Source organism: Sus scrofa, chromosome 1, assembly GCF_000003025.6.
Source record: "Sus scrofa isolate TJ Tabasco breed Duroc chromosome 1, Sscrofa11.1, whole genome shotgun sequence".
NCBI lineage: Eukaryota > Metazoa > Chordata > Mammalia > Artiodactyla > Suidae > Sus > Sus scrofa.
The window spans coordinates 32,490,454-32,507,006 of NC_010443.5; the positions used below are offsets into that span (position 1 = coordinate 32,490,454).

The 16,553-nt window shown below is 39.5% G+C and overlaps 1 protein-coding gene across 40 annotated transcripts in view; it reads left to right on the forward strand.

The window, feature by feature from the left end:
• EPB41L2 (erythrocyte membrane protein band 4.1 like 2) overlaps positions 1–16,553 on the forward strand; it is a 212,434-nt gene that overhangs the window by 72,244 nt on the left and 123,637 nt on the right. Inside the window, exon 1 of one of the 40 annotated variants that reach the window (XM_021088047.1) lies at positions 14,208–14,352. The exons of 37 other annotated variants lie outside the window; for them this stretch is intronic. The gene's annotated coding sequence lies outside the window, so the exon portion shown is untranslated. Of the gene's footprint in view, positions 1–14,207; positions 14,353–16,553 lie in introns of those variants that run through there. 2 more of the 40 variants (XM_021088213.1, XM_021088143.1) reach the window with 2 other exon arrangements.

Here is a 16,553-nt window from a genome sequence, read left to right on the forward strand (position 1 = left end):
TTTTAGAGGATTTGAAGAGGTATCTTTATGTGGTCTTAGTTTCATTTTTTAATGGTGAATGGTATTGAATATCTCTTCCTGTAGTGATTGGCCATTTTATATCTTCTTTGTAGAAATGTTTATTCAAGTCCTTTGCCCAATTTTTAGTTAGGTTGTTTGTCATTTTGTTGTTGAGTTGTAAGAGTGCTTTATATGTTCTGCATACTGGATACCTTTGTGGGATATATGGTTTATACATACTTTCTCTTATTCTGTGGATTGTCTCTTCATTTTCTTGACAGTGTCTTTTGACTTAGAAATGGTTTTAATTTTGATGAAGTCCAGTTCGTCTATTTTTTTTTCTTGCTTGTTTTTCAGGTGTCATATTTAAGACTGTGTTGCCAAGTCCAAAGTCATGAAGATTTATACAACTCTTTTTCTTTAAAGAGTTTTATGACTTTAGCTCCTACATTTTAAGTCTTTGGTTAATTTGGAGTTAATTTTTGTGTATGGTGTGGAGCAGGAGATCAGAGTCATTCTTTTGCATTTGGATATCCAGTTGTCCTAGTACCATTTGTTGGAAAGACTGTTCTTTCCCCATCAAATGGGCTTAACATTTTTGTCAAAAATGAATTGGCTATAGATGTATGGGTTCAGTTCTGGACTCTCAGTTCTGTTCCACTGACTCTGTGTCTTTGTGGCAGTACATACTGTTCTGGTTACTCTGAATTTGTGATAAGTTTTGATTAGGAAGTGTGATTCCTCCCACTTTTTCTTCTGTTTCAGGATTAGTTTGGCTATCTGGACCCTTGCAATTCCATAAAAATTTTAGTATTTAACCTATCCATTTCTAGAAAAAAAAAGGGGGGGCAGGAATTTTGATAGGGATTACATTGAATCTGTCAGTCAGTTTAGGGATTGTTACCATCTTAATATTAAGTCTTCAAGTCCATAAACATGGATTTATTTAGAACAATGTTATGTAGTTTTCAGTGTACAAGTCTTGTGCTTCCTTAAATTCACTCCTATGTATTGTATTCTTTTTCTTGAGAAGCAGAATTATTTTTGGATTGTTTATTGCTAGTGTATACAAATACAACTAAGTCTGTGTATGATCTTATATTTTGCAACTTTGCTAAACTCTTCTATTAGCCTTTTTTTCTGAATTTTTTAGGATTTTTTATTTATGTGGTCATGTCGTCTGCAAATAGACTTCTCCTTTTTCTTTTTGGATGCTTTTTATTTTTTCTTGCCTAATTACCCAGGCTTGAACTGTACAACATTGAATCTAGTGATGAGAGGTGGTGAAAAGGGGTCATTTTGTCTATTCCTGATCTTAGGAGGAAAGCCTTCAAGTCTTTCACCACTAAGTATGATTTTAACTGTGGGTTTCTATAGATGCTCTTTATCATGTTGAGGAAGTTTCCTTTTATTCTTAGTTTGTTGGGTGTTATTCACGAAAGGTAGTAGATTTTGTCAAATGCTTTTTCTCTCTATTGAGATGATCATGATTTTTTTCTTCTTTCTACTAGTATGTTATTATATTGATTGAGTTTCATATGTTGAATCACCCTTATATTACTAGAATAAATTCCACTTGGTAATGGTAGAGTTTTTAATATATTACTGGATTTGGTTTGCCAGTATTTTGTTGAGGACTTTTTTTGGTGACATCTTTGGCTTTGTTATCAGGCCTCTTAGAATGAGTTAGGATGTTTGGGGTTTCTTTTTGGGCTGATGAAATGTTCCAAAATTGTTTGTGGCAATGGTTGCACAACTGACAATCGTAAAAAATAGTGAGTTGTATACTTAAAGTGGGTAACTTGTGGAGATCCCAAATGGGTCAGTGGGTAGGGATCTGGTGTTGCCACTGCTCTGGCATGGGTTTGATTTGGCCCAGGGACTTCTGCGTGCTATGGGTGTAGCCAAAAAAATGTGGTTAACTTGTGTGGTATTTCAATAATACTGTTTACCACCGCCCCCCTCCCCCTGCCCCTCAAAACAAAACAAAACAAAACTCTAGGCCAAGGGACCTGTGTTCTTTAACCCTGAGTCCTTATCCTAACCTTCAGAGCCCTCAACAATCTTTCCAGCTGTCATATTTCAGCATTACCTCTGACTTACCTTTGTATGTGACTGGTTCAGTGATAGCAGTCACCTGCTGCCCCGCTCACTGCTTCCGACTTGCCCAGACTGCCAGAACACCTTGAACATCTTGCAGCTTCACCCTGCTGAAGGACTGCTCCCGCCTTTCGTGGATGTCCCTGGCAATCTAGCCTTTCTTGCAAAGTTTTGTGGCACATTTTTTCTATTTACCCCTCTTGCCTGCAGTTTATCTCAGTCCCAAATCCCTACATTAGATGATCATGTTTTCTCATCTAAAACATTTTTATATGTGATCTGGAATGTGTTAGGATCCTTAAGGGAAGAGTGAAATGGAATATTTGAAATGGGAACTATTTTGGGAAATCTAGTATATGTGTTTATAGTGCCCATAAGCATATACTTGATTTAATGCATTTATAGTTAACTCACAGGTTTGTAGGGATGGCTTTTCATCTGCTCTTCTGTCATCTTCTTGAATGGTTCTCAGTGCTTTGACAAAAGACATGATGTGGTATTTACCTAACCATTAACATTATGTGCCAGGTATGTATCTGTTGAGATAAATATAATTTTTTTTGTCTTTTTTTTTTTTTTTTTTTTAAGGGCATGTGGAGGTTCCCAGTCAAGGGGTCAAACTGGAGCTGTAGCCACTAGCCTACACCACAGCCATAGCAACGCAGGATCCAGGCCATGTCTGTGACCTATACCACAGCTCAGGGCAACGCCAGATCCTTAACCTACTGAGCCAGGCCAGGGGTCAAACCTTCATCCTCATGGATACTAGTCAGACTTGTTTCCACTGAGCCGCAATGGGAACTCCCTGTTGATATATATGTATGTGTTTGGAAGATAGAAAGCTCCAGAATTTTCACTTGTGCTTTACAGTTTTCCTTATGTATGTCTAAAAAAATTTTTTTTTTTTTAAGGGCCACACCCACGGCATATGGATGTTCCCAGGCTGGGGGTCAAATCAGAGCTACAGCTGCTGGCCTGCACCACAGCAACGCAGGATCCAAGCTGCGTCTGCGACCTACACCACAGCTCAAGGTAACGCCAGATCCTTAAACCACTGAGGAAGGCCAAGGATCAAACCTACAACCTCATAGTTCCTAATTGGATTTGTTTCCGATGCACCACAATGGGAACTCCCTAAAAAATATTTTTTGAGAAAATTTTTTGTATTAGAGTAAAAGCAGTGGAGTAAAGTTCTAATGTATGAAATCCATGTGCAAATGTGAGGCATAGGTAGATGAGACTTTGTGTAAAGACTGCATTTTGGTATTTGGTGAACTGCACCTGGGAGTTTGTATAAGTGTCATGGTGTCATGTAAAGAACGTGTTTCCACTGAGATAGAAGTGGATTCAGACCCCAACATCTGCCTTGTGTATAGTTGTTAGGTTAATCCAGGATCCAAGTTCAAATTTTCTAACTCTAGGACTGACGATTAATAACCACTTCAGTATTTTGCCTTCCATGCTTATTAAGGAAAGTTATTTCATTTATCCGAGCCTCATTTTATTCATGTGTAATATAAACTTAATGATACTGTGAAGAGGGATTTTGAGGCATAAATAAGGATGCTGTAAGTAATTCAGAGAGCTTGCTCACAAAATAGTAACCCTAGTGAAATATTTTGTTTACTTCAAAACAATTCCAACAAAAGAGATTTTGAAAGCATATCTGAAACTTAAAGAAAAATTTGCTTATCTCTTGGCTTTAGGATATTGAATCCTTTGCTTTACATTTTGGCAAAATTTTCAGTGTTCTGTTTCTCTAGCTTTTAATTTTCTAAGTAAATCATTTGTTAGTAATTTCTTTCATTCTCATCTTTTTTTGTTGCTCAGAATGAGTCTTTGTCAAAGAAGTTACAAAATTATGCCTTCAGTCATCAGTGTCCCTTCTGAAGAATTGGGAGTATCTGACAGTTGTGCTTAACTGCAACTGTTGTATATTTAAGACCTAGATATTGAAGTTTCTGGAATGAAGTTTAGGAAGAATGTTTTTTTTTTTTGTTTTGTTTTTTTGGAAACCATAGTAAGAATGAACTAGAGAAGTGGTTATTGGTTTTCATCTTGGATGCAAAAGTATTTATATAGAGTATTTTGTTGATGTTGCTATAGAAATGTAGTCAAACTCCAAGCTTGGGAAGCATCACAAATAAAATACTGATTTGGTTACTTGAATTGTTGTTCTTATGCTAGAGTTATGCCTAGTTGATTCCAAAATGTCTTGGACTTTTTATTCTTAGCAGTCACAAATATCCAGATATTGTAAGTTCAGTCAGTATTGAATACTAACAGTAATCATTTAATTTGGGGTTGGGGGGGAATGCACTGCTACAACTTAGAGGTTTTGGAAAAAATTCTGTTAAGGTAAATCCAAATTTTCTGTTTGTGATGTTAATGGATTATAATTAAAAAAATGTGTATATCCATGTTATTATAGTTTTGGTTCAGTTGGGGATTTTTCTTGATGGAAAGAGTTTAGAGATACTTTTTTCAAGTTTTATTTATATTTTCTTTTACAAATTTATTCAGTTATACTGGCCATGCTGTCTATTTTAGCTTTTTAATAAAGCTACAGTTTGGATCAGGAGAAAGTGACTCCATTAAGCAGTTTGTGGGGGAAAATTGCTCTGCTTCTGGCTTTTATAGACTCTCTTGCTCAAAGGAAGGGCTGCTATTGAGTCAGTTACAACCTCAGTGGAAGATGTCTTGCAGCTGTGCCTTTTTGGTTTTGTTCCAGAGATAGTATTTGTGTGTACTGTCAGAATGTCTTAAAGGCCCACCCTGGAAAGGATTCAACTCTATAAAAGGAGTTTTGTTTTATAACCTTTCACATATTCTTATGGGGTTCTGGTGGTGACCGTGGTCTTTATTGTCTTGTCTTTTAAACTGGCATTTCATTGAGACACAGGCTTCACAGTTTGAGAATAGGAATTACAGTTATGGTTATTGTATCTTGTAAAATACATTTATCCAAGCCTTTGGCACACACTATAATTTAAACACAACTGAATACCCCTCCCCAAACCTTGTGATTTCAGTGACTTCTTTTTTAGCTTCTTTTCTGCCTCTATTTCGATATGAAGAGGGTGCTCATTTGAGTCTCTTCTTGGTAATTTAATAGATATTGATATGAAAATCAGTTAATATCTTGGAAGATAAAAGATGATGTGGAAAACCCCAAAGTTTGAAAAATTAAAATGGTAATAACTTTTCATGTTGAAAATTGTTCAGTTTAACCCGTTTTGAATCTTATATTGACATGAATGCCAGGAGAATTATCATTGAATCTATTCTAGGAAATTCACCATATTTTTTCCAAAGTTTTCCCTTGTCTTGGTACCCTCCCAACCCCACCCCTTTAAATGCTCCAAAGTTATCAAAGCTATTTGGGATGGAGACCAGAGCTCCAGGTGCACTGTCTGTCTAGGTGCCTTAAACCCCCTCCTTGTCCATCCAGCCCAGGCATGTTTCCAGTTACTTTCTCTTTGGTCTCCGGCTAAGAGGAGTCCCTCTTGCTGTCCAAGATTAAATGCCTCTCTTGTGGTTTTGATCCTTTTTCTTCTCTCTTCTGAATCACCTGACGTTTATTTTTCTTTTCTCCTTTTCGTCTTGAACTTCTCCCTACTTTGCTTTCCCACCAGGAACCTGCACTAAATAAAACACCCAAAACATCTCGTGTATGTAAATGTCTTCTCGTAACCTGTACTTCGTGCCTTTGTTACATCCCTCTTCTCTTTCTTCACCACTAAACTTCAGAGATTAGTTTACCCTTTTCTCTTACCCTCCTCTCTGGAGTATTTTTTCTCTAGCCAGGTGGCTTTTGCTGCCACTGTCCACTGAACTTGCTCTTTGAGGTTATCCGCAGTCTTTTCCTGACCCTTGTAAAGCCTTATTTGGTTCCTGAAGCAGCCTCCCCTTGGCCCTGGTGGCCATTCTTCCCAGCTCAACTCTTCTTTCTTGGCTGTACCTGCTTGGTTTGCTGTCTTTATTGTATATTGATCCTTCCCAGACTCCCTTAGAGGTTCCTTGCTCCCTGCCTGGGGATTTCTTGTGAGGTTTTTCTTCCTCTGTCTTGCCTGGGGTTTCATCTCTTCCACAGCTTCAAATAACACAGATTGACCAAGCAGTTCCAAGTCTTAGTGTGGAAACCGAGACTCTGTTGTTCAGACACTGGATGTCACACAGTCACTTCAGTCCAAATGCATTAAAAGTAGAAGCTTGTGCTTCTTTCATCCCATTTCCTACTCTTTCTGGAAATCCTTGGCTAATGTCACTACTAGCGGACCTTGCACTGCCAGAAACCTGGGAACTTTGTTCTCTCCGACTCCCACCATCCAATTCTTTATCAAATCCTGTCCTTTTTAACTAAGTATTTATTAACTTCATCTCTTCATTTGCATCTTTGTTGCCTCTGTCTTGTTAAGATTCTGTTTCTCAGATCAGCCTCTTCTTCACCAGTTTCTTTTTACTGTTTCCCTTTTTCTCATGTGACTGCCAAAGTCATCTTGCAGAAATGCAAAATTAAGGTCATTTTTCATTGCCCACAGGATAGAGTGAAAACATCAGCGCTTAGCAGACTGGTCACTCATTATTTGGCCACTGCCTCCCTTGTCCTGTTTCTTCCACCCTCCCCCCAAACCCCATGTTCCGGGCAGCTGAGGGATGGGCTTATCATTCTCTGCAATACATTTATCTCATGGTTCTGTGCCCTTCTTGCTGTTCCCACGGTGAGGAGTGTGCTTTTACCCACTTACAATCAGCCTAGTAAACTCCTCCATATCCTTCAAGGTCAGTCAGATCAAATGTCACCTCCGGAAGTGTTCTTCCCTCATCAAATGAGGCACATTACTGTTGAAATGTTTGTGCCTATGTTTTAGCTCTTATTCTCTTTGTTGTACATTTATTCATTTAAGTACCTTCCCTTGCACTGCTGAAGCCAAATTTACAGAGGTGTATATCCTCAGCAGCTATCACTAAGTAAGCAAAGCACAATTTCTCATTGGATGAGCGGATCTTAGCAAAACCTAACAGTGTAGAATTAACATCAAGATCTCATAGGCACAGGTAATGGTGAGTCCTCTAGCTTGATGTTGGATATTCGTTGTTTATTGTATTGGTTGGGTAGGGACTGTAGGTTGAAAATATATTAGCACTTGTGCTTAGGGTTTTCTTTCATAATCGATGTTTGGAGGGGTAAGTTTTAAAGGTGAAGCTACAGAAAAAAATTAGTGGAGCTATGGTTTCAAATTATGGAGCTAATAAAGGTGTGAAGGGTTGCAAGTCCACTGGGTTCTCAGACAAATTGCCCAAACCGTATAGATGACATCCAGCAGGCTAAAGGGAGACTGTGATGCAGGCGAAGGGAGGAGAGGACCCCAGCTGGGGTCGTACCTCCTAGGGCATGCCGTGTAGCTGTGCCTTGCTTGTTTCATACACCTTGCTGGTCCTGGTGGAAGCAGGGCTCAGCTTTCTACAACTTTTTTTTTTTTTTTTTTTTGGGCCTTTTTAGGGCTGCACCTGCGGCATATGGACATTCCAGGGCCAGGGGTCTAATAGGAGCTGCAGTTGCCAGCCTACTGCACAGCCACAGCAAGGCGAGATCCGAGTAGCATCTGTGACCTACCTACACCACAGCTCATGGCAATGCCGGATCCTTAACCACGGAGTGAGGCCAGGGATCAAACCCACATCCTCATGGATACTAGTTGGGTTCATTACCGCTGAGCCACAACAGGAACTCCAACATTTTTTGATGAGAGCCTTTGTGTTGACGTGTTTGCTGTTTATGTAGTTGTAGGAGAGTCTTGGAAACAGTAGCTGTTTTAAAGGGAAAGGAGGAAAGGAAGGGAAATGATGGAGGGTAGATTAGGGTAGGGGAACAATTTTCCTTACACAGGTTGAAGAGAAAAATAAATGGTAGATAACTATGTGTTAATGTTGGATTTTTTAAAAATAATGTAAGGATGCATTCAGCCTTTTTTGAGGAGAAGCCTAGATGAATTTTTCGATGATTGAAATTCTGTTCAGTAGTAATTTGCATTCATTTAGCATATTGCACTTTACCAGTAGCTATCACAGTGAGTCTCTTTTGCAGCTCACAAGAATCCCATTCTCTAGGCAGGATATCTGCTGGTACTTCCATTTTATAGACTTAATTAGCTAAGTGACAACATGGGAATACATTCTGACTGTTTGAGCATGAATTTAATGTTATTTCAGATTGGGGAGAGTAGGTAATTTCTTGGTTAATGATCTCTTCATTTTGGGAATATAATTTGGGAGGGTTGCAGAGGTGTAGGGTTTTCTTGGGCCCAAAGGATGGGACAGAATTGGGGGAGCATTTGAGGTCTCCCAGGTACCTGCCATTGGGGCTCTTTGTTTCTTCTGGCCCTTGGCCAGCATAAAGGGGTTCGATTCTCGGTGGCCGCCTCAGCAGTGTCTCTGCCGTTCCCTCACATCCTGGCAGGGTGGTCTGCAGTAGGGAAAGGCAATGGAATTATTGGGCAGAATCTGACATCCAACCAGGGTTCTGCTACTGAATTACTGTGTAACCTAGACAAGTCACCTTACTTCTGAATTTCAGGTTCCCCCTCTGTGAAAGGTAAGGACGGGGGGACATAAATGCTGAGATCCCTTTTGGCCCCTCTTTATTCTGTGAGATCCTCATTTTGCTCAGTCACATGTAAGGTATTGCCCAGGTGCTAGCGAGATCTTTGTTTCTGCTTTGCATGTGATGGGCTTTGTGGTAAATACTTTTATTATTTTTTTAATCCATAAGGCAAGGAGGGGTCATGACCACGTCATTAGCAGTAGCATTTGTTCATCTAAAACTTGTGGTTGCCAGGGGGGCGGGGAGGGAGTGGGATGGCCTGGGAATTTGGGCTTAATAGATGCAAACTATTGCCTTTGGAGTGGAGAAGCAATGAGATCCTGCTGTATAGCCCTGGGAAGTATATCTAGTCACTTATGATGGAGCATGATAATGTGAGAAAAAAGAACATATACATGTATGTGTGACTGGGTCACCTTGCTGAACAGTAGAAAATTGACAGACCACTGTAGACAAGCCATAATGGAAAAAAATAATCATTAAAATAAAATGAGAGATGAATGAGTCTAAGCATTGTCAGCCTATAATGCCTTCCCTGCCCTCCCCAAGGGAACTGTGCACTTTGCAGTGTCCTTCCTGTACCTCTCTTACAGCCCTTATCCCATGTGGTGTAATTATTTGTTTATATATCTGTCTTCCCTGCTAGACTCTGAATTCCCTAAGGGCTCATTGGGGAAGAATTTTCCAGTCCTAAGGGCTTAGACCTAGTGTCTGGGGCAAAGGAGGAACTCGGCAAATGTTTCATAGATGTAAGTGGAATGAAAATAATGCTTTTTAAAGTAAATGCTGGATTACTGTACTGGCCTGAATGTGTAATTCTAATAGTGATGCTTTTTTGTTTTATTTGTCCTTTTATTTGTTTATTGCTTTGTCCTAACACTTTTTAGATGGTTTCAAAACATTAACTTTTGGAAGTTCACATCGTGGCTCTGTGGTTAACGAATCCAACTAGGAACCATAAGGTTGCGGGTTTGATCCCTGGCCTGGATCAGTGGGTTAAGGATCTGGCATTGCCATGAGCTGTGGTGTAGGTCACAGATGGGGCTCAGATCCCACGTTGCTGTGGCCGTGGTGTAGGCCGGTGGCTACAGCTCTGATTTGACCCCTAGCCTGGGAACCTCCATATGCCGTGGGTGTGGCCCTAGAAAAGGCAACCCCCCCCAAAAAAAAACCCATTAACTTTTGTTTACAGATTCCTAACCACCACCGCTTTCTTCTTCTTCCCTCCTATACCTGCTCCTACTCCTTCTCCAAACACCCTGTAAAAATCTGGGGTCATACAGATTTTTCTTTCCCAGCATCTCCTAAGTCTGTAGTACTTTCTAATGCTACATTTTAAAAGATGTGGTAGGAAAGAAACTTTGCGAATGACTCATGTGCACTTGTGGAAATTATTCCGGGTTTAGAGCCTGAGAGAAGTTAAACTGTGGTGGTGTGTGGTCAAAAGATAATTTTTAGGCATAGAAGCTATGGAACTAGTGTAGTGGTTGTTTTGTTTTTTTTTTTTTTTGTTTTATTTTTTGTTTGGTTTGGTTAGTATTTGTTTTTTCCTTCTTTTTACTGACACCAGACAGCACTGTGGGCTGGTAGAAAATTACTTATAGCAACTGAAGTTCATCCAGATTGAGAGAGTCATAAACTTTTCTCCATGTTTGTTCATGCTCATGTGATAATTGGCATATAAGGGGTTGGATTCTCTGTAAAATCAGTAGAGTCAAACATGGAAGGGTTGCCTTTATTTTTTGGAGTACTTTTTAGGTTGTTTTCGTGTTATGCTAGAAAATTTTTTCCAGTTTGACAGATGATGTCTGCTTCTCAGAAGGAGGCTAGATGAATGGGAAGGCTGAAAGACCGAAAGGAACTATCTTCCTCATTGTCCCTTTTTGCAGCACTGAGAACTTTATTTTCTGTGCAGGGTTTGAGTGCCTGTGGTTTTGGAACTATGAGTGACCCATCAGATTATTGCAGCCTCTATATCTCACTGAGTTCGAATTTTTTTTCCCCTAAGGCAGGAGGTAGGGCAATTTTAAAAAGTCAAGAAATTATGATACTAGGTTTAATTCTGTCTCTATACAGGCTCATATATACAAATATAGGAAAAACGTCCCCACCCTAACCCCAACCAACTCCCTTGAATACTTAAAAAATAGTATTCTGAGAATAAACTTCTAATTTCCCTTTTTAATAGAGCAACAAGTCAGTTTTTAAATAGGGTCTTCCTAAGATAGAGATAATAGATATAAGTTCATATGAACAATTTTTTATATTAAGAGATTTGTGAATGTTTCAGCCTAAGTATTCGGTTTACTTTGGCATGTTAAAAGTCTCTGGGAATTAACTTAAATGACAGTGGATCTGGTTTGTAACTTCCCTGGCAGTAACTTGCTGAATAACATTATATAAGTTATTTCACTTCTTTGGGTTTAGTTTCCTCATCTGGGAAACAGGAGTGTTAAAATCAAGGTAATGCAGCATTGGTGGAAAAGTGCTTTGGCTTTGAAAGGCAGCTCTGCCCTCTGCTATACCACCAGGGCCACTAGTGTTAGCTTTGATGCAGACCAAATAGGTGTAAATTCTGACTCTAGCACTCATTGGGCATATGAGTTTGGAAACTCATTTAAATTATGTGGATTATTTTTTTAATCCATTATATTAATTCTTTGTTCTTTTTCCAAATCATAGTGCCACAGAACTCACCTTCTATCTTAATTCTCTTGACTTTTGTGTGAACAATGAGATTCTGTTGTCCTATGGGCAGGGTTGAAGACATCAGAGGAGCTTGAGCAGTAGCACTGGGTTCCAGAATTAAGAAGGTAGGTGCCAGGAGTTTTCATTGTGGCACAGAGGAAATGAATCTGACTAGTATCCATGAGGATGCATATTCAATCCCTGGCATTGCCGTGAGCTTTGGTTTAGGTCTTAGATGTGGCCAGGCTCCAGAGTGGTTGTGGCTATGGCATAGGCTGGAGGTTTCAGCTGTGATTCAACCCCTAGCCTGGGAACCTCCTTATGCTGTGAGTGTGCCCTAAAAAGACCAAAAAAAAAAAAAAAAAAAAGAAAGAAAGAAAAGTAGGTGCCTTAGTCAGCTTGGGCTTCCATAACAAAATACCATATACTGGATTGCTTAAACAGCAAGCTTATTTTCTCACACTTCTGGAGACTGAAAGTCCAGAATCAAAGTGCCATTATGGTCAGTTTCTGGGGAGGAACCACTTCTTGGATTGTGTGTAGCTGGCTGCTAATCTCTGTGTCCTCATATGGGGAGGTGAGAGAGCAAGAATGAGCAAGATCTCTGGTGTCCCTTTTCATAAGGGCACTAATTCCATCATTGTGGCCCCACCCTTATGACCTCATCTAAAACTGATTATCTCTCAAAGGTCCCATCTCCAAATACCATCATATTGGGGGTTAGTGCTTTAACACAGGGATTTGCCAGAGGAGGGGGGTGGGGAGGGGCATAATTCAGTTGTTAAAAGTAGGGGAATTAAGAGGCCAGAAGGCATAGGGATGATGCGAGATCCCTGGGGTAGACTGTAGAGACCTACCAGTGTCAGCTTCACTGGGTCCAGTGCTCTGTATCAGCAGTTCTAAGATTGCTGGGTTCCATGGAGCATACATTTAAAAAAAAAGTTTGAGCCAATTTTCCCAAGGAAGTATATTGAAGTAAATCTGCCATTTTACTGCAGTTTCTATTTTAAAAAATACATTTAAAAATTTGGGAAGAACATAAGCTGAATAGAAGATGAATTGAATAAAATTGGCTATACTTAAAAAACTCACCAAATTGCCCTTTTGTGATCCAGTGAAAATTTTGTGATGGATAGTAAAGTTTACTTCCATCATACAGAATGACTCTTTCTTTCTTCCTTTCTTCTCCTATCTTCTCCTTTTCCTTTCATTTCCTTTCTTTCTTTCTTCTTTTGATGCCTGCACCTGGTAGGGGTTGAATCAGACCTGCAGCTGTGGCCTATGCCCTAGCCATGGCAACTCTGGATCTAAGCTACATCTGTGACCTGCACTGCAGCTTGCAGCAGTGCCAGAACCTTAACCTACTGAGTGAGGCCAGGGATTGAACCCACATCCTCACAGAGACAATGTTGGGTCCTCAACCTGCTGAGTCACAACAGGAACTCCTAGAATGACTTTTAATTTTAAAAGTTTTGTTTGTTCATTTTGTTAGAGGTTAATCTCTTAAGAGCTGCTACTGAAATATAGTTTCAGTAAGGTCCTGTAAAGCAAATCTTACCTTTTCTCTACCCGTTGGTACAGGTGATATCTTGTTTATTTAAGTATCTAAAGTGTTTTATTTGTAATTAAAGAATGTATTCTTTTAAGACTGCTGTTGGGTGAATGTGATCGTGGAATACTCATCGACCTAGGAACTGCTCGATGATCAGTATCGTTTGGTTAGCAGGCTCAAGTTGTAAAAATATGTGCCTGAATCCAGAGTCTTGACTACCTTAGTCTGGAATTTTTTTTCTTTTTCTTTTTTTAGGACCGTACCTGCAGCATATGGAAGTTCCCAGGCTATTGGAGCTATAGCTGCCGGCCACAGCCACAGCAACACTAGATCTGAGCCATGTCTATGACCCATGCCACAGCTCATGGCAATGCCAGATCCTTTAACTCAGTGAGTGAGGCCAGACACCAAACCATCATCCTCATGGATACTAGTCAGGTTTGTAACCCGCTGAGCCATAACGGGAACTCTTTGGTCCTGATTTGTTAATGTAAATATTTGTATTGGGGAAAAAACCAACCAGAATTTTGAATTGTGGGAATAGAAGAGGAGGTATTGGTATTGTATAATTAAGGAATATTACTTGTTTCTCAGATTTCTCTGACCCGAATCTTAAAATCAGTGCATTTTCCTGTAGTGACTGTAAATGTACTTTACTTCCACATGTATTTGTATTCATATGACAGATGGATGTTGGATTACCTTTTGTATCCAGCAGTTTAGGATACTATAATAAAAAAACCAGGGATTTATCAGCTTTCTAACCATATGATGGTACTTATAAATCTATATTAAAATGAGCCTTCATTTAAATATACTGTAAATGAATAAGCAATTTTTTTTTACAAATGGAAAAATGATTATTTCATTTTTATATGTTGAAAACTGGGCTGTGTATCTGCGTGGTTTTCCTATATCAGGTTATAAGTAAGATGATTAGACAGTATATTATATACATATACTTTTGGAGTCTATAGGCTGGATCAAAATGATAGAAATAAAAACAAAGCTGAGGGGTGCAAACCCAAAGCTGTGCAAGACAAATGATACCAAAAAAATGAGGAAAAGAATCCCTAGCAGTCGTAGAATTGTAAGAAATTACAATCCTAGAATTCGAGTTGTGCCATTACACTATTCTTTACATAAAGTGTTCTTCATCTAGTGGGTAGAACAGGCAGCAGGAGGACTTTTTCTTTGACCCAAGTGGATTTTCTAGCTGAGGAATGAAGTAACTTGGAACCAAGCTGGGCTTTTCTACTGAGCATGCCCTTCTCCAGCAGGGTCTGGCCTGGGTGGGGCTGGTCTTGCTCATTAAGCTGTTGGAAGCTGGATTTCCATCAGCTCTCCACAGTCTTCTAATGACAGAGAACAGCAGACAACAGGCTCGATGTACTTTTTAAAAAGCTGCGTATGTATTTAAGGGGGGGAGATTTTTAGGAAATTTCTGTTGCGGCAGTTGGGTTTGGTGGTATATGCTTGCTTGCTCTCGCTTTCGAAGAAAGATTGCCTTTGAAACTGTCACTATCTAGGAGACTGAAAATTTGGGAAATACTAATGTACACAGGACAGAATAGATGGAGCCTGTGTGTGTGTACTCTCTGGCAAGGAAATATATTCTGTCATATTTGAACCAAGCCCTGTGAAAAGTACAATATATTTTTAGACCATTTGTTTGCATTTTTTCCAGGCAAATGTTAAATGTTGTCAGGTTATCTTTAATATAATTGCCGTTTTAGGTTTGACCTATGAGAATAATGATGCCAGTTGGTTTTATATATCTATCTTGCTGTTTCACAATTGATTTATGCAGTGGTACAATACACTATTTGAAAGTTAATTATTCCTAAAGCACAGTGAAGACTATGTAAGGTTAATAGTGTACAGTTATTTTTTGAACATGTTAAAGGATGAGAGGTTTCATTTTAGTTAGTATGAAAATGAAGCATTTTACAGACTAACTCATTTGATTAAAAAAAGTTGTACTGTGGCTAGTAGAGATTTGAATTTACATTTTTTAGTCTCTGTAGGTGAGTGGCCATTCCTGGCTATCAAGAATTGTATATGGTTTTTTATGGACTTTGCTTTGTGGCTCAGTGGTAATGAACCTGACTAAGATCCGTGAAGACTTGGGTTTGATCCCTGGCCTTGTTCAGTGGATTAAGGATCCGGTGTTACCGTGAGCTTTGGTGTAGGTCTTGGCTCGGATCTGGTGTTGCTGTGGCTGTGGTGGAGACCAGCCCCTGGAGCTCCAATTTGACCTCTAGCCTGGGAACTTCCATATGCCACAGATTCGGACTTAAAAAGAAAAAAAAAAAAAAAGGATTGTATATGGTTTTAATGTTGTCACATCATAAGTAAAATCGTAACTAAATATTAGCTGATTAATACATAGTATCAACATCTTTTACTGAACATTTAATCTGTTGTCATGTTGAAGAAATGCAAAACGTGACCATGTTGCCCAGGTTCAAACATCCACACTTAGAAAAAAAATCCTCCTCATGCTTTTTCTTGATAACATTCATCCATCTAACAACCTTCTGCAAAGAGAATCTTGTTTCAATGCTACCTTCTAACAGAACGAAGAGCAGTACAATTGCAGTGCCCGGGTGACCTGTGAGTTCCTTCTTTATTGTTGACACCGCAGACATGTTCTTATACCACTGGGGTAAATACCAAGTATTTTAGGGGCTGCACGTATACTTGTGAAGTTTAAGTTTTCTATTTTTAGGTTCAACAAAGAATTGTCTCCTTAAATTAGTGGCAGCTCAGCTGAGGCAATAATGACTGGAGGCGGTGCTGGTGACGTGGACAGCCATTCTAGGACCCCTGCCTCCCCTGTGCACCCTCTCCTTTGGAACGTTCCAGGGCACGTTGCATGATGTATCAATGACCTTTAGTTTAACCTCAGAGCAGGATCATAAAGAAAATGGAAAGAGAAATTTTGAACTCTGACGTTTTGTTGGCTTGAAATTTTCGGTGAATTCTGAAGGTTGAAATGCATGGCACATTCTCCAGCCGACTCCTCTACCAAATCAAATGTTACACATGTTGGATTTTGAGAATCTTCCCTCCAAAGAAACAAATATATTGAGCCGAAGTAAAAACTTGTCCTAGCCAGCACCGCCTAAAAAGTAGTTATTTGAAGCTCTTACTCAGTAAAGTAGTTTTGAACTAAACTAATGCTCAGCATAGAAATACTTTGGTGGGGGAAAAGCTTTTAAACATTCCAAATGGCATGTCTGTAATTCCATTGTCATTACAGCTTTTCCCGCCTAGGGAAAGTTGTTTTTGTCACGCCAGGCTCGCGGGGTCCATATGCTAACACTTCACAGCACCTTCTGCTGACCAACCAACAGCACTGGCGTCAACATGTGGAGCTGCTTACCTAAGCTAGAAAAATCGTTCAGTCTGTGATCTCGTATTTTAAGAATACCTGCTGTGCATTGACTGCTCTTTGGCAGTGCTGTGAATATTTTTAAAATGGCAGAAGAGCTAACACCAAAGCTTAAAAAGTGAATTATGTTTTTCGACAAGGTTTAAATATTCATGCCTGACAACTGCAGTGTCCCAAAGCTTACGGAGAAGAGGATTTGAAAGCGCGAGATC